Source organism: Microtus ochrogaster, unplaced genomic scaffold (genome assembly GCF_000317375.1).
Source record: "Microtus ochrogaster isolate Prairie Vole_2 unplaced genomic scaffold, MicOch1.0 UNK196, whole genome shotgun sequence".
NCBI lineage: Eukaryota > Metazoa > Chordata > Mammalia > Rodentia > Cricetidae > Microtus > Microtus ochrogaster.
In genome coordinates, this window is record NW_004949294.1 from 110,488 (window position 1) to 132,016 (window position 21,529).

The following is a 21,529-nucleotide window of genomic DNA, read 5'->3' on the forward strand; positions in this document are numbered from 1 at the left end:
TCATGGATAGGGTCAGGCCATCTACCTCTTAATAAATGTTCAACATGCTCTTAAACCCTAGAATAGAAAAAGAAATCAGAACAAATGTATCTAAGATACACATGGCATATCATCTCCTGTCTTGAGTTAAGCTACCACTCTCCTTTCAAAGAGACAACTCTCATTCTTCTTGCAATGTCAAATGTGCTCTCACTGACTGCTTGAGAGGAAGCAATTAGGAGGAGAGGATTCCTTCCAAGATAAGCCAAAAGTAAGGAAAGCAAACCTGAGGGTTTGTTGGAAAGATTGTATGTAATAGGATGTTTGTAGGGTATAGCACATGAAAGAGGAAAACACATTTACATTCCTGATATATATTATTTCTATTTTGTTGTAGGTTTGACTACCTGAGGGCTCCTTATTCTTCATGTAAGAGAGGTAAGTATCAAACCTGATTCTGGTGACATGGAAATTCTTTAGTAAAATTGGAGATTTCTTCAAATCAGGACCTATGACCTCAGTATTTCAAGGAATATTATTTCTATAATTTCACCCTCTTGACAGTTATGTTTGGATGGATAATAAAATTATCAAGTTTATCAATTTTAGGTCCTCTGTTATTCTCATCTCATATACTAGAATTTCATTCTCAAACTGGTAAAAAAGTAAGCAAATATTACAATTCTCTGTATGCTTCCTGATTCAAATAAGGCCCGTAAATATAATGGTGATGACTTTGTAGACCACTTCCACATTCAAAATTTCAGTTTAAAGGTAAATTTCAAATGTTTAATCATAATACACAATTTTATGTCTTATTCTCCTCTAAACTCCAAGCATCATAGAATGTCTATGCCTACCTTGTCTGATAATGCCCTATAGTAACGTGTATGTCAACTTGGACTAGTCCAGAATGTAGATTCCAAGAGGAGAGTCTCAATTTAAGTATTTAACCTACCCGAGTTCTATAGATGTGAATTCGAAAATTGCTCCCATTGGATTTCTGCTACTTCTTCAGTTGCCTTTCATCTTACAGTTGCCCTTAAAAAATTTTTATGGGAATTTACTCAAAACGTTCTTTTTATTACACCTGGTTTAAGTAAAGCATTTTACTGGACATCCGTACAAAAGATTAGGATGTGGAAGAACTCTAGATGCCCATAATCAGACATAAAGAAAAAAAACACTTTTGTTTGTATAAAAAACTTGGTACTTTAGGGATTCCTAAAATGAAACCTCTGTAAATTTATGTGAATAAATATAATATAGTGTGATAACAAATAAAGATTAACCAGACTCAATTGACAAACCAAGTACCAGCCATTCTGAAAGGTATCTGAGTTTAGTAGTGACATTTTGAGGCATTTTGTTGTTTACTTTGTGGTTTCTATTACTAATAGAGCAGAGAAACATCTAGAGAAGTGATGGTACTGAAACACAAAAATCAGAATTTGACTTAATATTGACAGTTTCAGAATGAACTGGACAGTTCATCCTGGTCTGTGAAACAGAGCACAAATTCTTGTGGTATAACAGTAGAAGGAGGATAAAAATGAGGAGGTGAAGGAATCTACCAAAAAAAACTCTTGATGAATAGTTTCTAATGAAATCTAAACATACAGTGACTACAAAAATATATTTAAAGATGACCCACAGCATTTAAAATGCATTTTTAGAACATTTTCTTTTTTGTCATGGAAATCAGATTTTAGGATGAAAGGTCAACACATAAAAATCCTTCAGTGTATTTCTCCTTCTTCTTAGTACCTATGACAAATAAAGGATTTGATATTGTGAATCTCATATATGATGTAAGATGCAGGAAACAATTTCTTCATGTTCTCTCTGTTTCAATACATCTATTGAGAACCTGAGCAACAACCCCATTGCACATTCCTGATCTTCCTTTTTAAAACTAAAGAGACTAGCTATCCCTGGTTTCATGTGGCAGAGGAAATATTCATGTGTTAAGAGAGGGCTTGTCTGAATCAATGATGGCAAACCTCTGAGGATGGTGATGAACTCATACAAATAGGAATTTGTGGTCCAGACAGGAGGTCCTCTTCAGGACTTGGTGTTTCCAGAGCACATCTCGCACTCTTCTTATTCAAGTGATGACAGCGAAAAATGCACACTGTCTCTGGACTCCTATATTTTGAGGATATGTCATTTTTTTAGGATTCAAATTAGTCCCAATATTTGAATCTTTATTTTCTCTCTGAAAAGTACTGTTATAGATTGTTCTTAAGTTTTTGCTTAATGGAGGACTGAAAGAATCAAAAGAAGTGAAATCATCAATGACCATCTCCCTTGCTTTCTCAAGTGAATTTCACATTCCTACATTTGGTAACAAACAGGAAGAGAGTATAGAATTCACTGCTATCATAAATAAGAATATTTCAAGACTGTGTTTCTTCTGTTTCCTTCCCCAATTTGTAAGGGTTTGTAGAAGAAGCTGCGGGCTGCATTCCTGTCACCCGGCTCCTGGCCACCTGGCTAGCTTATGCCCCAAAATAACAATACACAAAATTGTATTCTTTTAAACACTGCTTGGCCCATTAGCTCTAGTCTCTTCTTGGCTAACTCTCATATCTTGCCTAACCCATATTTAGTAATCTGTGTAGCACCAGCCTTACTGGGAAAGATTCAGCATGTCTGACCTGGAGGCTTGCTTCATTGCGTCTGCCTCACTTCCTCCCAGCATTCTGTTCTGTTTACTCTGCCTACCTAGTTTTCTAACCTATCAGGCCAAGCAGTTTCTTTATTAATTAACCAATGAAATCAACAGATTGATATATGACACTCCCACATCATTTCCCCTTTTTCTATTTAAACAAAAAAGAAGGATTTAACTTAAACATAACAAAATTACATATAACAAAAGTTAGCAAGTAAGAATTACAGTTACAATATTTATATCTATATCTATTTTATCTTTTGCTATAACAAAGGAAAACAATTATAACTATCTATCTATTCTTCAACTCCATCAAAGATTCCAGAAGGATATAATATTACCTAAGTAAATGAGAAGTAAGCAACTTCCAAACTCTAGAAATTACAGAGACATCTTGCTGCCTGGACAGTCACCCAAAGTTCCTCTATACCGTTGGGGCATCCATCTTCAGCCTACAGGCTCATAGTATTCAGAGACATTTCCATGAAGCAGGAAATTTCAAAGGCAGTTCAGTCACTTATCTTCTGGCTTTCATGGTTTCCACTGAGAAGCTGAGTAAATTCCTGATAGGTTTACCTTTATATGTCACTTGATCTTTTTCCTTTGCAGCTCTTAATATTCTTTCTTTATTTTGTATGTTTTATGTTTTAATTATTATATGGCCATGGGAATTTTTTTGATTCTGTCTATTTGGTGTTCTGTAAGCTTTTTGTACCTTCATAAGGATATCATGTTTTAGGTTGGGAAAGTTTTCTTCTATGATTTTGTTGAATATATTTTCTGTGCCTTTGAGCTTGAGTTCTTCTTCCTTTCCTACCCCTATTATTCTTAGGTTTGGTCTTTTCATGGTGTATCAGATTTCCTGGATGTTTTGTGTTAAGAACTTATTGGATTTATTGTTTTCTTTGAACCTTGAGTCGATTTCCTCTATAGTATCTTCAGCGCTTGAGATTCTTTCTTTTATCTCTTGTATTCTGTTGGTTATACTTGTCTCTGTAGTTCCTGTTCATTTACCCAGATTTTCCTTATCCAGAATTCCCTCAGTTTGTGTTTTATTTATTATCTTTATTTCAATCTTTAAGTCTTTAACAGTTTTGAACTGTTTGCTTTACCTCTTTGATTGTTTTTTCTTTGTTTTTTAAAGAGATTTATTAATTTCTTTTATGTTTGTTTGTCTTTTGCCCCAAATTTTCATTTCCTCTTTAAAGGTCTCCATTATCCTTATAAAGTTATGTTTAAAATTGTTTTCTTATGCTTATTTTGGTCTTAATATGGGATCCCCCTCTATATGCTGTGAATACCGTAAAGAAACTGAATTGGCCTGATAGGTTAGAACAGAGCTAGATAGAGAACATTAAACTAAATTCTAGGAGAGAGAAGGCAGAGTCAGGGAGAAGCCATGGAGCCTCTGCAGGAGATAAACATGCTAAAACATTGCTGATAGGCCGTGACCTCTTGGTGATGCACAGATTAATAGAGATGGATTAAATTAAGATGTAAGAGTTAGCCAATAAGAAGCTAGAGATAGATAATGGGACAAGTAATGATTTAAATCATATAGTTTCTGGGTGATTACTTCAGGAGTCTGGGTGGATGGAAAACAAACAAACAAACAGCTCTTACAACAAATTGGTGCCCAACATGGGGCTTAAGATCAGCAAGTCTTTCTGTTGTATGACCACTGGGTTCTGGTGTTATCATGTTTAATTTTAGATTGTTGAATGAATTCTTTAATTTTTGCCTACCCACCTCTTCCTTCAATTGATATTTGCAGTGTCTTTGCCTCTTGGTCCAATTCTTTCAGTGGCTATCTTTTTGGGAACTGTTCTTAGTCTGCTCTGTACTGACACTGTCTGTGTTTCAGGGAGCCACTAAAGTCTCTCTTGGCCCACTCTCTTTGTCTACTATCTTGGGTCCCTACCTTGGTTGACTCTGTGAAGTCACAGCCTGTGTTTCAGAGTTCCTCTATTGGTCTTTTCTATGTAGTTGCAGCCTATGCTTCAGAGTTCCTTTGAGGTCATGGGGGTTAGGAGGGTTTGAGATGGAGTGGGATTTATAGCTTACAGTGTCTGATCAATGGGGCAGGGGTGTTGTAGCCCCTTACCTCTTTGAACATTCTGTGTAGTTGCAGCCTGTGTTTCAGAATTCCTCTGATGTTTTAGCAGAGGGGAGCATGGGGGGGGCAAATGAATGGGACTTATAGCTTACAGAGTATGATCAATGGGGTAAGGGTGTTGGAGCAGCCTATCTGTGTACCTCTCTGTGTGGTTAAAGCCTGTGTTTGAGTTTCACTAGTAAAGGGAACAATAATCTCTGCTGAATATATTCCTGCCAATTGACAAAGTTTCAATTTTCCTTGTATAATTACTTTAGAAACCTTTTCCACATACATTTTTAATTTTTTATTTTGTTTATGTGGTAAAAAGATCCATTATAAAATAATACATTTTCTCTGGATTAGAATTCCTATAGGGGAAATTTTGAAGGGAAATATGCCTAGAATGTCATTAAGATTCAGATTGACCTGATCCACATGTGTCTCCTGTAATTTCTCTTCAATCATAGACAATTCTTTCATAGTTTCATCTGTTAATTTCCTGGGACTATTTAAGTCTTTGTTACTATCTAAGGCATAGTTCAAAATAATTATTAGATTAGGTGTTATTACAACAGTGGGTCATAGATTGTAAATGTCTCCTAGGAACCTTTGAAAGTCATTAAGAGTTCATAATGATCTCTCCTAATTTGGTCTTTTTGTGTTCTAATTTTCTGTAAACCTATTTTATAACCTAGGTAATTGATAAAATGTCCTCTTTGTATTTTTTAAGGAGCAAATTATAATCCCTATTTAGGCAAAAATGTTCTTTAATTCTTCAAATGTTCTTTCTAGAGTATTTACATTCAAATCAGATCAAAAAGTGTCATCCATGTGATGATAAACAATAGAATTAGGAAATTGCTTATGTATATTAACAATGGCTGACTTAAAAATATTGTCACAGGGTGAGGCTATTAAGGATTCACTGGGGGAGAATCCTCCATTTATATCTCCTAGTAGGCCAACATTCATTTTAAGAAGGGGATCTGATGGCAAATTTTTCTCTGTCTTTTTCTTGTAAAAGTATAATATAGAAACAAAACCAATAACAACAAAGGGCCATCTTTAGTTAGTAGGGAAGGCAAAGGAATTTCAGATTGCAGAGGGCTAATTGGTTGAATTATCTTATTTACAGTTCTTAGATCTGTGAGCATTCTCTATTTTACAGATTTTTTAATAATAAATAGAGGAGAATTTTAAGGGCTGGTTGATTTTTTAATAGGCTGAGCATCTAGGTGCTTCTGTACCAGCTGTTCTAAAGCTTACAGTTTGACTTCTGTTAAAAGCCATTGTTTTATCCATATTTTTTCATTAGTTGACCATTTTAAAGGCAGGGAAATTTGTATGTCTGAAGGTTTCCTAGTTGTTTTGTGTTTTTGTACAGCTTGAATGGCTGGTGAATGTTTTTTATAGTACTTTATTATATCCTTTCCAGAAACATGAGTATTTTTATGCTCCATTTCTAAGACTGTAGGAATGTTATTTGGGGTGTTCCATTGTTGCTGTAGATCATGACTCCATAGATTCTTTGTTATATTAGCCACATATGGTGTCAGCCTTCCTCTCTATCCCTCTGGACCTATGTATTCAACCCATCTTGTGGTTTGTTTTACTTGAGATTGGGTTCCAATTCCTAGGAACTGAAAAGGCCAATTTGCATGCCAAGATTCTGGAGTAATAATATTCACATCCATATCTGTGTCCAGTAATCCTTCAATTAGTATGTTATTTATTTGTACTCTCAGCTTTGGTTTTTTATCATATATAGAAGTCTGCCAACATATATATTTTATATTTTCTATTGGAAGTTTGATTTATCATCCATGTTTATTTCATCACCTAGAACAGTAAGGATATTTTTACAAGCATTAGATTTTTAAAATTTTTCTGGAAAACATGTCCTTCACAGTGCCTGGGAATAACTGGAACACGTTTGACTGGGGACCTACAAGAAGCCCCCCAAACAGTTTCCCTGATAGTAACAGGTTGCCTTGTTTGACTCCTGTCAATCTACATTCATTGGTCCACTGTCAGCCTTTGTCACATCTTCAATATAATCCAGAAGATTGAGACCTTTTATTTTTGTTATCCCCAGAGAAACTATTATTTCTAGGAATGCCTTGTCTACAATTACTTCTCAGATATTCTGTTCTACCACAATTAAAATATTTGTCATTTCAATGTATCCTCATACCTTTCCAAATTGCTTCTCCTACCCAGAATTATATTATAGTCAAATAACTCAACATTTACTGTGGACACAATCTATTAACCCATTGGTGCTAATTTGTACTTTAAAGGCTCAAGTATCTTTCTGCATTTTAAGCTGTTATTTTAAAAAGCCAGAGATTCAATAAGAGCTCATCTAGCTTCTGGATCTGTTATCCCTATTTGTACAGCTTTAGTAAATCTGGTAAAAGTCACCAAAAGGTTCTCTTTGGCCTTGTTTAACTTTAGCATATGATTTAAATCTTCTTCCTGGTACTTGAATTCTATCCCAAGCATTTAAGTCTGCTGTATGGCATAGGGACAAGATGTGTCATAAACATCTGGAGTCTGTGATCAGCATAACAGCCCTTGCTAAAAATTTGTATCTTGGAAAGCCACAAATCCTTTGACATTTTCATGCTGTTCTAAGGCTTTTGCCTCCTCTCTCTAGTAACACTTCCACTGTAATGGAAGGCCATCTTTAAGAACCACTGAGACTAATTGAAGCATATCATGTGGAGTAGTCATTGCTTGAAGCCCATGCCTTTACCATCTGCCTAACAAATGGTGAATGCATACCATATGATACTACTGCTTGCATGATATCCAGAGTGACAAGGTATAGCTTCTGGATCAGCTTGTTCTGCTTGGCATTATGTTGAAGGAGTTGCTTCAGGATAGATAGAGACAGTTTGTTTTTGTAGAGATTTATTTTGAGGAGCTGAGAGCATTGGCTCTGAGCAGGCATAAAAGCAATAAATTGAGAATCCTCAAGCCTATATTTCTCCAGTTACAGAGTTTGCAAGGTGTCTTTGACTCTCTCAAGAAGATCTCCAAGTGGGCTAAGCCATTATCCAAAAAGTTAGAAATTCATGTAGAGATATTTGAGCTTATAAAAGTTCAGGCACTGATGCAGGTAATCCAAGTCCGGCTGTGAGAGTTTCAGTAAGTGATGGCACGGTATCTCTAAGGGCTTCTTCAGGTAACTATGCCACACTACTCTGTCAGGCTGCTGACTTGAACATAAACAACATCTGCATAGAGATTCTGGAGACAGGGGAATTAAGGCAATAGTAAAACAGTGTATGTATCCACTCTTCCTACAGATCTTCAGATTCTCTCCAACTGAGGTTAGTTGAAATGACTACAGTTTGAGTGTGTGAAGATTTCTCACCTGCCCCAGAAAGGTCCAAAATGAAACATTTCTTCTATTTATATATTTCTAAGCCCCAAGTCCCATATACAGTGGAGATCTCCAGACTGTAATTTGTCTATGGAAGTGGACAAGGGTGATTCCAAAATCTGAACCTTCAGACAGCATAAATGAACAGATCCTATTTTCTGCTGGGCCCACTGCCAAAAGTACATAGTATATTCATAGGGCTGACATTAACAAGCTTGAAGTTAGTTATCATGTTCAAGTAGTTTTCATCCCATAGTCAGGAAATGTCTCTACTGGCTTCTTCTGTCTCAAAGACTGATGAGAGTATTCACCCTTAATAGGTTATAGCCCATATGTGCCAGAAATCACAGTCCACATTTGTCAAATCCAGAATTCTGATTTTCTCCCTCCTGGGCCAACCCTTTTCTGTAATAAGCAAATGTAGTCCATCAAGCAAAGTCTGCCAAGTCTCCAGGTGTGGGTCTTCTTCTGGTCTCCTATAGAAAGGTATTTAATGTCCAGGCAAGTACCATGACCCTCAGAATGTTGATATGATTATTTCTGAAGGTTATGAGGAATGATGCTGGGAAGAGCAAATAGGACATGCCCACCATAGCAGAATTAGCCAAGAACTCCTGCTCCAGTAAACTTTTTATTGAAAGCTGATAGAGGGTGGGTGGGGCTTGGTCTTGCATTGTAACTGGTTTTCAGGAACAATGATCATTAGCACATAATAATTGTTTGAGATAGGTACATGGCTAGTAACTGTTTTGGTGAGGCACTGACATCTTGCTTCCTCTGAGGCTGAGTAACGACACAGGACGTTTCCTTCTAAACATATATTCAGTTTCCTATCAACTTTGAATAGAAGATATCAGGAAAAATCAATATGAGATATATGTGCCATGTCCTACCCTTGCTAGAGAATATCTGCCACTAGTATATTGAAGGAAAACAATTCTCTCTCCCTTACTTCATTCTCTAATATACATAGACTGACAGCTTTAGTAGAAGCAATAAAAAAGAAACAGTGTCATTGAAAGATAAGCCAAAGTTTAGGCAAAAATAACAAGTCAGTCTTTGTTGGAAAGGTTAGGTATGCTAGGGAGTCTGCACACTGCGGCTATCAAGGCAGACTGAGTTGTGTGGAGACCTTACCATCTCTGACAAGTTTTGTTTCTCTATTGTTACAGCATAGAATCTTGAACCTTAATCTTCAGGCAGAAAAGGTAATCAGTGAGTCTCTATCTCTTCACTCAATAACTTTTTACTATGACTGGGGATTTCAAAAAGTAAACATCTATGACTTCAAGAATTCAGAATCTATGATTTCTAGGATGATACTCTCTTGGCCATTATATTTTCTTTCCTGACAAAGTCTTCAGGTCTACCACTCTTCAGTCCTGTGATATACTAGGTCTCTTAGAGGGGAATTGCCTTCTCCAGGGAGTGACGAGGTAAAAAATTATTACCATTGCTTGTATAATTTCTGTTTTAATTGACCTCAGGTGTGTGAAGGGCATTCCATAATGTTTTCTAAGATCACCACCACATCGAATCTTTCTGATGTATGGTGGATTAAAGATGTTCAGTTTTCATGCATCCCCTGATTCCCACGGTTTTTCACTTGTCCACTGTTCACCCAACACTTCTTTCCACCCTTTTGAGTCGAGTCCTCTTGCTGAGAATTGCAATAGATCCCAGCCTTGAATATAGCTCCCTAGTACACTGAAAAGCAATATAAGTGTTTGGCTTCCCTGACTTGAATTTATGTGAATTCTGAAATGTCTCACTCTGAGTTCCAAAACTCTTTGGTTACCTTTCCATGTTACTGGCATGTCTGAGTACTTCTGTTTTTGTGGAGAGACACACAAAATTTTAGTTTATCATACATATTTTGCCAAAATCATTTTAAGAAAAATCTGGAAAATAGGAGGATGTGGAAAAACTCTGGATGCCCAATCTCAGAGAAATTATCAAGAGTCAATTCTTGTAAAATATTTACCTTATATGGAAGCTTGAAGTTTAACTTTTGTAAATTTCCATGAAATAAAAGAGCATGGTGTCACAATAGAGTATTGATATTTGTTGATGTCAAATTGGTGAATTTAATAAGCTCAATTTTCATGGTACCCTTGATTCCTGTTTTTTTTCCTTTGAAATCCATTCACCAAGGTCTTCTTTCTAAACTGCTGAGATGTCTTGATGACCAATTTATGTAAGATATCCATGCCATGTCCCCTTTTTGCTAGAGAACAGCTGTCATTATTGTATTAAAGAGATACAATTCACTACGACTTCTTTCTGTCTCAAACGTACATAGAATGGCACATTTAGAAGACGTGCTCAAGAAGGAAAGTGGTCAATGAAAGAACTCTATTCACCTAACTATTTGTTCCAAACTGTTGAGTCATCTTGCTGAGATATGCCACAGAGCCCATTCTTGAATGCAGATATCTAGCACACGAAAAAGCAATTTAACTGTTTGTTTTCTTTGACTGAATTGATGTGAATACTTAAATGGCTCCTCTGAGTTTCATGACTAGTTTCTTTGCTTTCCATGTTACTGGTCTTCTTAATACATCTGTTTTCATGGGTAGACACTCAAAACTTGTATTTGGCATAAAATATTTAAGAAAAGGAATTTATCTGAAAGGTGAACAAAAAGAGAATGAGGAAATACTATAGATGCCCAAGATCAAACAAATTATCAAGAGCCAATTCGTATAAAAATTGCCTTACATTGAAGCATGAAGTTGTAATTTTCTAAATTACAATACAGCATGGTATGACAATAGAGACACAAAACAAAAGTACAACACAGCTAAAAAATGCAACAGAGCTTTGGTGTGGGAGGTCCTTCTGTCTCTGTTTTGCTTATATTGGTTAATGAATAAGAAAGCTTTGAGCCTATGACAAGGAAAAACAGACCTAAGCAGGGAAACAAGGATTCATGTTAGGAAAAGAAGGCAATGTTAGAACCCATAAGACCACTAAAGACACAGGATAACAATTTTACACAATAAACCACAGCTAGATGACAAATGACAGATTTATAATAATGGGTTTGTTGTAGTGAGAAGGGGCTGTGTTCCCAGTAACTGGCTAGCTTAGCCCCTGAAATAACCACATGGAGATCTAATTAAATTACTGCCTGGCCCATTAGCTCTAGCTTGTTATTGGCTAAATCTCTCATCTTGATTAACCCATCTCCATTAATGTGTATCAACACTTGACTGTGGCTTAACAGCATGAGTCTAACCAGCATCCATCTTTGTCAGGAGAATCATGGCGTCTGCAACACTACCTTCTTCCTCCCAGCATCCAGTCCTGTCTTCCCTGTCTATCTAATTTCTGCCCTATCAAAAGGCTTAGGCAGTTTCTTTATTTCACCAACGAAAGCAACACATAGAAAGAAAACACTCCTACACCATTTCCCCTTTTTTTTCTTTAAACAAAAAAGAAAGACTTTCACTTTAACATAGTGAAATCACATACAAAATAGTTATCAAGCAAGAGTTAGAGTCACAACTATATTTATATTCATATCTATTTTTTATAACTAAGGAAAACTATAACTATGAATTTTTTCAACTCCATCAAAGACTCCAGAAAGATACAATATTACCCAAGTAAACAAGAAGAAAGCAACTTCGAAAAATCTAGAAATTACGGAGAAATCTTGCTGCCTGGATAGTCACACAAAGTTTTTTTTTTGTTTTGTTTTTTTTTTTACCATTGGGGCATCCATCTTCAGCCTTCAGGCCCATAGTATCCAGCAGACATTTCCATGAAGCAGGAAATATCAAAGACAGTTCAGTCACTTTTTTCTGTATCCTACAGAATGTCTCACAATTTTTTTTTTTTATAAAAGAGGAACACCGAAAGAACATCTCAACTTTAGGCAAGTTCAGCAGTCCTTTAACTGGGGGTCCTTTATGTCCAGTTTATGCAACAGTCCAGGCAAGAGCAGTTTCTTGCTAAAATGGCTAACCAACTCCATAATGCCCATCATACACTTGAAGTATATTGGTGCTGCCAGGAGTGTTACAGGGTTAAATGATGAGTGAGAGATAGACAATAAGAAGCTAGATATAATGGTCCAAGCAGTGATTGGATTAATATAGACCCTGTAGATAATTTATGGTATAAGCTTTTCCTCATTTTGTCAAGTAAGCTAGTTTTCAGGGAAAATCTCAACCCTTAAAACCCATGATAACTTTCTCTTTGTTATCAGTATCTTTGGCACACTAGATGATTGATAAGTATCCATCTCAAATGTGCCCAAAAGTATGGGACCAAATTTTTTGCTTCTCTTCCCTATTATGTACCTCTGTCATAGAACATGAGAATAAAGTCTGCTACACAACCATAATGTACCTTTTCAAGCCAAGGAGACTAACCATGATTGCTTTCCCATTTCCCTGAAATGCTCATGGGTTAATAGCTGACTTCTCTGGATTGATGATGATAAGAAGTCTCTGAGGACGCTGACTGACTCATACAAATAGCAATCTGAGGTCCAGATAAGAGGTCCTCTTGAGAACCACAATTTTTCCAAAACATGGCTAGCACTCTTCCACTTGGAAGACATACCAAAGTGCACACTGGTTTGGTCTCCAAAATATTGAAGAAAGAACAATTTTGTAGTGTGCCAAAAACTTCACATACTGTGCTTCTAAAATGTCCATCGGATTTCAGATTTGGAGCTGATCACCATCCATATCTTTCTATCATCATTTCTTCTAAAAACACAGGAAGATGTTTTCATATAGTTTCATTTATAAAGCAGTCTTTGCTGTAGGGCTTGTCTGTAAATATGACCTGCAGCTTCTTTATATTGTTTGGATTTATAAGCACGCTGAGAGACTCACAAATTGCACAGTTGGAACATAGGTTCAATTCCTTCTTTCAAGAAGCACTTCTTTAAGATCCGTTTCTCCAAACTGGAAAACTGAGGAGAAAATATGGGGATTGAACCATATGGAACATAAAACTGCCTTAGATACCCTAAATTTTTATGTTGTAATGAGGCAAAGTCAAGCACTGCTCTAAACTAACAATTACCATCAGAAAGAAAAAAAAAATCCAAGAAATTTATTATCTTTCATGGATACAAGGTGAAAGAAAATTCTTAGGATCTACACTAGATCCGGTGAAATATACAAGCAACTCCAACATTGTACCTGGATAGTGAAAATGAATGGAGAACCTCTCCTGGTCTACATTTGATATTCATCATTGTCAAACACAAATTTCAAAAGGAGTTCACTGTTGCAATCTACCTTTGAAGTTCATATAGTTATTTGCTTCATCAAAAAGAAATAAAAATTTTGCTCCTAACATATCAAGTACCTTACACAGCTCAGCAGAAAGTGGAATTGCCCAAGGTTTGATAATATCTGGGTTTTGCATGAAATCTTGGTTTCATCTTTCATTCCATGATGCTCTTGCTTTGCAATGGAGACACACAGCCTTACATAATAAAACCAAATATGATACACATTGAGGTATATAGTTCCTTGGCCAAGTGTCTAAATAACATGGCACACACATCATAGACATGGTCAGGACTCCTCCTGCTTAACACATGTTCATTTGGTACTGAGTTCTGGAAAGAAGTTGTGAGAACCAATTTATATGAGATCTACCTGTCATGTCCTCATATTGCTAGAGTACATCTGTTATTATTGTATCAAAGAGAAACAGTTCCCAAGCACAACGTTCTGTCTCAAATGAATATAGAATGAGACATTTAGTAGAAGAGATCAAGAAGGAAAGTAGTCACAGAAACACATTCAAAAATTGAAGGGAGAATATTTCAAGTCAGTGGTTTTATTTTATGATAGGGGGAATGTGGGATATGCTTGGGAGTGTGCAGGCTGAGGCTAGCAAAAAAGACAGATTTCTGTTGAGACAATTCCATCCTCTATAATTTTATTTTTCTTTTCTTACAGAATAGAATACTGAACACCACCTCTTCTTCCGGAAGAAGTGGTAAGCACTGAGGGTCTGTCTGTATTCTCAATAATTTTTCACTAAGACTCTGGATTTCTAAAAATCAACATCTATGTCTTCAGGAGTTCAAGGACTATGATTTGTAGGTTTACACACTCTTCACCATTTTTTTTTTGGTTTTTTGTCTAAAGCCTCAAGTCTATTGCTATTTAGTCCTTTGGCATACTGTGTCTAAAAGAGGGTGATTCCCAACTCCAGATTGTGAAAATATAAGGAAATATTACCATTCATATAATTTCCTTGATTAAAAGACCTCAGTTTTGAGAAGGATATTTTCCAATGTCTTTCAATCTACATCCACATTCAATCATTCTGATGTATGGTGAATTTATGATGTTCCATTTTCATGCAACCCAAAATTCCTTAGTTTTTTTTTTTTACCTTGAACTCCATTCAACAAACTCTTCTTTCCAAAATATTGAATTTCCTCTTGCAGAGATAGACCACAGAGCCTATCCATGAATGCAGAAATCAAGCACATGGAGAAGCAATTGAAGTGTTTGTCTTTTTTGGCATAAATTGATGTGAATTCTTAAATGACTCCCTCTGAGTTTCATGACTAGGTGCTGTGCTTTCCATGTTACCTGTCTTCTTAATTCATCTGTGTACATGGTGAGATTGAAAACTTGGTGTCTGTCATACATTTTTCAGAAAAACATTTTACCAGAAATGTTGAAAAAGAGAAGGAAAAAATTCTCTAGGTGTCCAAAATCAGACAAGCAATCATGAGTCAATTTTTATAGAAATATTTGCCTTACTTGAAACTTGAAGTTGTAATTTTCAACATTCCAATGAATAAATAAAGCCTGGTTTGACAAGAGAGACACAGGCACATAACACAAAAAAAAACTGCCAAAAATGCAAATGAGGTTTGTTATGGGTGGTCCTTCTATCTCTCTTTTGCTTCTATTGGTTAATGAATAAGCACAGCTTTGAGCCTATGACAAGGAAATTCAGAACTAGGCAGGGGAGAGAGGAGTTATGTTTACAGAAAAAGGGCAGAGTTAGAACCCATGGAGACACTAGAGACAATGCATAGAAATTTTACGTGATAAGCCACAGCTAGGTTTGTCAATTACAGATTAATAAAAGTGATTTAAATTATTATGTAAAAGATAGACAATAAAAAGCGAGACATAATAGTAAGGACTGATTGAATTAATACAGTTTCTGTGAGATAATTCTGGGTGTAAGCTTTTCCTCGTTTTGTCAACTAAGCAAGTTTTCAGTAAAAATTTCAATCCTGCAAACCCATAATGTCTTTCTCTTTGTTATCAGTATCTTTGGCACACTAAATGATTGATATGGATCCATCTCAAATGTGCTCAAAAGTACAGGACCAAATTTTTGCTGCTCTTCCCTATTCTGTATCTCTGTCATAGAATGTGAGAATCAAGCCTGCTGCACAACCCTGATGTACCTTGTCAAAGCCAAGGAGCCTATCCATGGCTGCTTTCCCATGTCCCCGGAATTCTCATGGGTTAAGAGCTGACTTCTCTGGATTGATGATGACAAGAAGTCTCTGAGGACACTGACTGACTCAAACAAATGGCAATCTGAGGTCCAAATAAGAGGTCCTCTTGAGAATCATGATTTTTCCAGAACATGGCTAGCACTCTTCCATTTTGAAGGAAGTCATATCAAAGTGCACACTGTCTTTGGTCTTCTAAATTTTGAGGAAAGAACAATTTTGTAGTGTGCCAAAAACTTTCCATTTCTCTGCTTCAATACTTTGCCTCTAAAAAGCACTGTACTGCATCATTCATGTTACATTGCTTTGAAGTTGTTGACTCATGCATGCAAGAATAAAAGACCCAAAAGTGAGTGAAGCAGGGAAATTATCCCAGAGATCCTCCATGATTTTCACTGATGAATTGGACATTCCCATATTGGCAGAGGGGCAAGTAAAGATGAAAGTCCTGCTCGCCACCATAACTCAGAAATTTTGAGGGCTGGTGGACACATGGTTCTTTCCAAATTTGTGGTAATTTCCCTTATTGTGAGCGTCATTCATTTTCAACAGATTTTGCTAAATATACCATACTCTTTAGCAGGTATATCAGTTATTTGTGCAAAAGATGACCTGTCTGTGCACCACATCCATTGGGTTTTAGATTTTGACCAGATCACCAACCATATCTTACTATCATCTACTCTTTTTAAAACACAAGAAGATCTCATTTTAAAAGCAGTCTTTGGTGTAAGGCTTGTCTGTAAATATGTCCTGCAGCTTTTCTGTAGTGTTTGGATTTATAAGCACGCTGAGAGATTGACAACTGCACAGTTGGAAAATAGGTCCAATTCCTTCTTTTAGGAAGCACTTCCTTGAGATCTGCTACTTAAACATGTAAGGCTGAGGAAAAAATATGGGGATCAGACACATAAGGAGCATAAAAATGCAGTAGATACTCTAAATTCCTAAATTGTAATGAGGTTTAATCAAGCATTTCTCTAAACAAACAATAACCTCAGAATGAAAAAAAAATCAAAGAACTATATTATATTTCATGGACATAACTTGAAAGAAAATCTATAGGATCCATTGTACATCAGGTGAATATACACTACCTCCAACATTGTACCTGGATAGTGAAATTGAATGGAGAACCTCTCCTGGTCTACATTTGATATACATCATTCTCAAACAAAAATTACAAAAGGTTTTCACTTTTGCAATCTACCTTTGAAGTTCATGTAGTTATTTGCTTCATCAAAAAAATAAACTTTTTTTGTCCTATCAAGTAGCTTACATAACACAGCAGAGAGTGGAATTGCCCAAGGTCTGACAATATCTGGGTTTTGCATGACATCTTGGTTTCATCTTTTATTCCATGATGCTCTTGCTTTGCAAGGGAGACACACAGACTCACATGCTAAACCCAAAAATTATACACTTAGGCAAATAGTTCCGTAGCCAAGTCATCTAAATCACATGGCACACACATCATAGATATGGTCAGGACTCCTCCTTCTTGACACATGTTCCTTTTGTTCTGAGTTTTGAAAAAAAGTTGTGAGAAACAATTTATATGATATCTACCTCTCATGTCCTCTTATTGCTAGAGTACATCTGTCATTATTATATCAAAGAGAAACAATTCCCAGCCACTTCTTTCTCTCTCAAATGTACATAGAATGGCACATTTAGAAGAATCGATCAAGAAGGAAAGTAGTCATTGAAACACATTCAAAAATTGAGTGGAGACTGTATCAAGCCAGTGGTTTTATTTTAGGGCAGGAAAGTGTTGGGAGTGTGCAGGCTGAGGCTAGCAAAAAAGACAGATTTCTGTTGAGACAATTCCATCCTCTGTAATTTTATTTTTCTTTTCTTACAGAATAGAATACTGAACACCACCTCTTCTTCCGGAAGAAGTGGTAAGCACTGAGGGTCTGTCTGTATTCTCAATAATTTTTCACTAAGACTCTGGATTTCTAAAAATCAACATCTATGTCTTCAGGAGTTCAAGGACTATGATTTGTAGGTTTACACACTCTTCACCATTTTTTTTTTGGTTTTTTGTCTAAAGCCTCAAGTCTATTGCTATTCAGTCCTTTGGCATACTGTGTCTAAAAGAGGGTGATTCCCAACTCCAGATTGTGAAAATATAAGGAAATATTACTATGTCTAGAATATCCTTGGTTTATGTGACCTCAGTTGTGGAAAGGATATTTTTCCAATACCTTTCAGCCTACATCCACCATCAGTCTTTCTGATATATGGTGAAATTATCCTTATCCATTTTCATGCAACACAAAATTCCTTAGTATTTTTCTTTGAACTCCTTTCAACAAGCTCTTCTTTCCAAACTGTTGAGTTTCCTCTTGCTGAGGTAGATCACAGTGCCTATCCTGAATGCAGAAATCTATCACATGGAGAAGCAATTGGAATGTTTAACATGGAGGCCTCTCTCGTTGGACTTTCTTTTCTGCCTTGTCCCTCATCTGTTTTACTCCCAGAGAAAATCTCATAGAGGTATCCATTGGTTTATAAACTGATTCCTTTTTAGCTTAGAAAAAAAAAGCCTGTGCCTTTTTATAGGTGAATTGAGTCCATTGATATTAAGTGATATTAATGACCAGTGTTTGTTAACTCTGGTTATTTGTTTTTGGTAGTAGAGTTTGTGTGTTTCCCTTCTTTGAGTTGTGCTGGTGAAGGATCGCTAGATATCTGAATTATTGTGGGCATTGTTGGATTCCTTTGCTTGTGATTTTCCTTCTATTACTTTCTGTAAGGCTGGATTTGTGTCTACATATTGTTTAAATGAAATGAAAGCTTGTTTTTTAAATGAAATGAAAGCTTGGCTAGGTAAAGCAGTCTGGGCATGCATCCATGGTCTCTTAGTTTCTGCAGCACATCTATCCAAGACCTTCTGGCTTTCAGGGTTGCCATAGAGAAGTCAGGTGTAAGTCTGATCAGTTTAACTTTATAAGTTACTTGACCTTTCTCCTTTGCAGCTCTTAATATTCTTTCTTTATACTGTATGTTTTGCATTTTGATTATTATATGGCGAGGGGATTTTTTTTTTGATCCAGTCTATTCAGTGTTCTGTATGTTTCGTAAACCTTCATAGGAATATCCTTCTTTAGGTTGGGAAAGCTTTCTTCTATAATTTTGTTGAATATATTTTCTGGGCCATTGAGCTGTAATTCTCCTTCTTCTACCCCTAGTTTTCTTAGGTTTGGTCTTTTTATTGTGTCCCAGATTTCCTGGATGTTTTGTGATGAAAATTTGTTGGATTTGCTGTTTTCTTTGATCAGTGCGTTTATTTTCTCTATGGTATTAGCATCTGAGATTCTTTCTTCTATCTCTTGTATTCTGTTGGTTATGCTTGTCTCTGTCATCTCTGTTTGTTTACCTAGATTTCCCATATCCAGTCTGCCCTCTGTTTTTGTTTTCTTCATTGCTTCCATTTCAGTTTTCAAGTCTTGAACTGTTTCCACTATCTGTTTGATTGCTTTTTCTTGGTTTCATATGGTATCTTTTACTGATTTACTCAGTTCTTCATACTTTTTGTTATTCTTCTCATCCATTTCTTTAAGGGAGTTTTTTACATCCTATTTAAGGGACTCTATCACTTTCATAATGTCAATTTTTTCTACTTATTCTGAATTAGGATGTTCAAGTCTTCCTGTTGTATGTTTGTTGGGTTGTGGTGTTACCATTTTGTTTTTCAGATTGTTGGAGGAATTTTTGTATTGGTACCTGCCCATCTCTTCCTTCAGATGGAGTCAGGAGATTCTTGGTGTCTTGGTCCAGGCTTTGCTGTGACTGACTCTCTGGGTGGATCTCCTCAGTGCAGGAGCAGGAACTGTTCCTGTGTGGATGGAACTCCTCAGCACAGAAACAGGAATCTCCTGGTAGTCCAAGGACACCACAGACAAAAGGGCAAACATGGGGGCAGGGCAGGGACCAGTGGAACACCAAAGACACTGCAGCAGGAGCTGGGGGGAGGGGTAGGGCTGTGCTCTCTTCTGGGACAGTCTGCCCAGGGATAGCACACACTCACCAATCTGGATGGAATTCCTCAGCAATGAAACAGGGATAACTGATAGTCCACAGACATCGCAGACAAAAGGGCAAACGTGTGGGTGGGGCAGGGTCAAGTGGACCACAGAAGAACTTGCAGCAGGACCTGGGTGGGGGGCTGTGATCTTTTCCAGGACAGACTGCCCCTGAATAGCACACACTGACTCCTCTGGATGGAACTCCTCAGGACTAAAACAGGGATACCTGGTAGTTCAAAGGACACTGCAGACAAAAAGGCTCAGCAATGTCTTCTTAAAGATAAAAAAGCAACATCAGAGATACTGTCAGGATACATCCTTGTTAAAGAAGATACAGTGTGCTAAAAGATGTAGAATAGAAGATGTCAGAACAAATGAGTATGAGAAATATGTGCCTTACATCCCAAAGATACTGTAAATGTGCCACTACTACATCAGAGGGAAAGCAATGGTCTCCACTTAGGTTATTGTCTAAAGGACAGAGACTGGCAGATTTAGTAGAAGCAATCAGGAAGGAAAGGTGTCATTGTAAGACAAGCCAAAATATAGGAAAGATGAAACAGGTAAATGTTGGTTGGAATAGGGAAATGTTAATTGGAAAATGTGGGTATGCTAGGTAGTCTGCATTATGTGGCTATCAAGGCAGACAGAGTTGTGGGGGGTACTTAGCATTCCTGATAACTTTTATTTCTCTCCTGTTACAGAATAGAATCCTGGAGGTCTTCTTATTCTTTGTACAGAAATGGTAAGCAGCAAGTCTCTATCTCTTGCCTGAATAATGTGTGCTAAAACTGGGTATTTTTAAAAGTCAACATCTTTGACTTCATGATTTCACAAAGTATAATTTCTAAGATGATACTCTCTTTACCAGTTTGGTTTTATTCCTGCCCATGTCCTCAAGTCTATCATTCTAGAGTCCTTTGTCATGCTAGGTATCATAGAGGAGAATCCCTTCCCAAACTAGTGAAAAATTAAAGAAATATTACCCTTGAGGGAATAGTTTTCATTTGAGTCACCCCAGGTGTGTGAAGGTTATTCAAAAATGTCTGTTAAAAGCACCACCATATTCAATCTTTATGATGTATGGTAAATTTAAGATGTCCAAATTTCATGCACCCCATATTCCAACAGTTTTTCACCTGACCTCTATTCACCCAACTCTTCTTTCCATGCTTTTGTGATAGTTATGTACCTGAGATTTGCAACAGAGCCCACCCTTGAATGTAGCTTTCTAGCACACCGAGAAGCAGGATAAGTGTTTTGCTACTCTGAGTTTCATTTATGTGAATTCAGAATTGTCTCCCTCTGAGTTTCAGAACTATTTTGTCAGATTTCCAGGTTACTGGTTCATATGAGCATGTCCGTTTTCATGGAGAACCTCTCCAAATGGCAGGTTGATCATATATGTTTTGCAAAACGCATTTAATCTCAAATCTGAAAAATAGGAGTGTGTCAAACAAATCTGGATTCCCAAGCTCAGAGAAAGTACCAGGGTCAATTCCAATAGAATTTTTAACTTATATGGAATTTGAAGGTGAACATTGTAAATTTTCACGAAATAGAAGTGCATGTTGTCACACGAGTCACACAAACACACAAAACTCCACCACAAATATAAAATTGAATGAGAATTCATTGGTGATAATTGCCTATTATTGTTGTTTCTGCTAGGTTTTCCTTCATGATAATAGCACAGTGGAATGCCACTAAGCTGAGGTTGTCAGAATAAGAATTTCACGATGAAAGAAACATGGACATTTGCAAAGATAACTGCAAAGTTCATAAAGGTAAACTGAGGAAAAACTTGTGTGGTAGAAAGTGTGGAGGATAAGTCATAAAACAATGTTGATGATGATGATGTTGAGGATGATGATGAGGAGGA

The 21,529-nt window shown here is 36.6% G+C and overlaps 2 non-coding genes and 1 pseudogene across 2 annotated transcripts; 2 read left to right on the forward strand and 1 right to left on the reverse strand.

Moving 5' to 3' along the window:
• Positions 1-6,649: 6,649 nt before the first annotated feature.
• On the reverse strand, positions 6,650-12,815 carry LOC106144488 (annotated as a pseudogene).
• On the forward strand, positions 12,583-12,648 carry LOC113455855. Its single transcript, XR_003376801.1, has one exon. It is a non-coding gene; the product is annotated as a small nucleolar RNA SNORD109A (small nucleolar RNA).
• Positions 12,816-15,641: 2,826 nt separating the features above from the next.
• Positions 15,642-15,707, forward strand: LOC113455856. The gene has a single exon (XR_003376802.1). It is a non-coding gene; the product is annotated as a small nucleolar RNA SNORD109A (small nucleolar RNA).
• Positions 15,708-21,529: the final 5,822 nt, after the last annotated feature.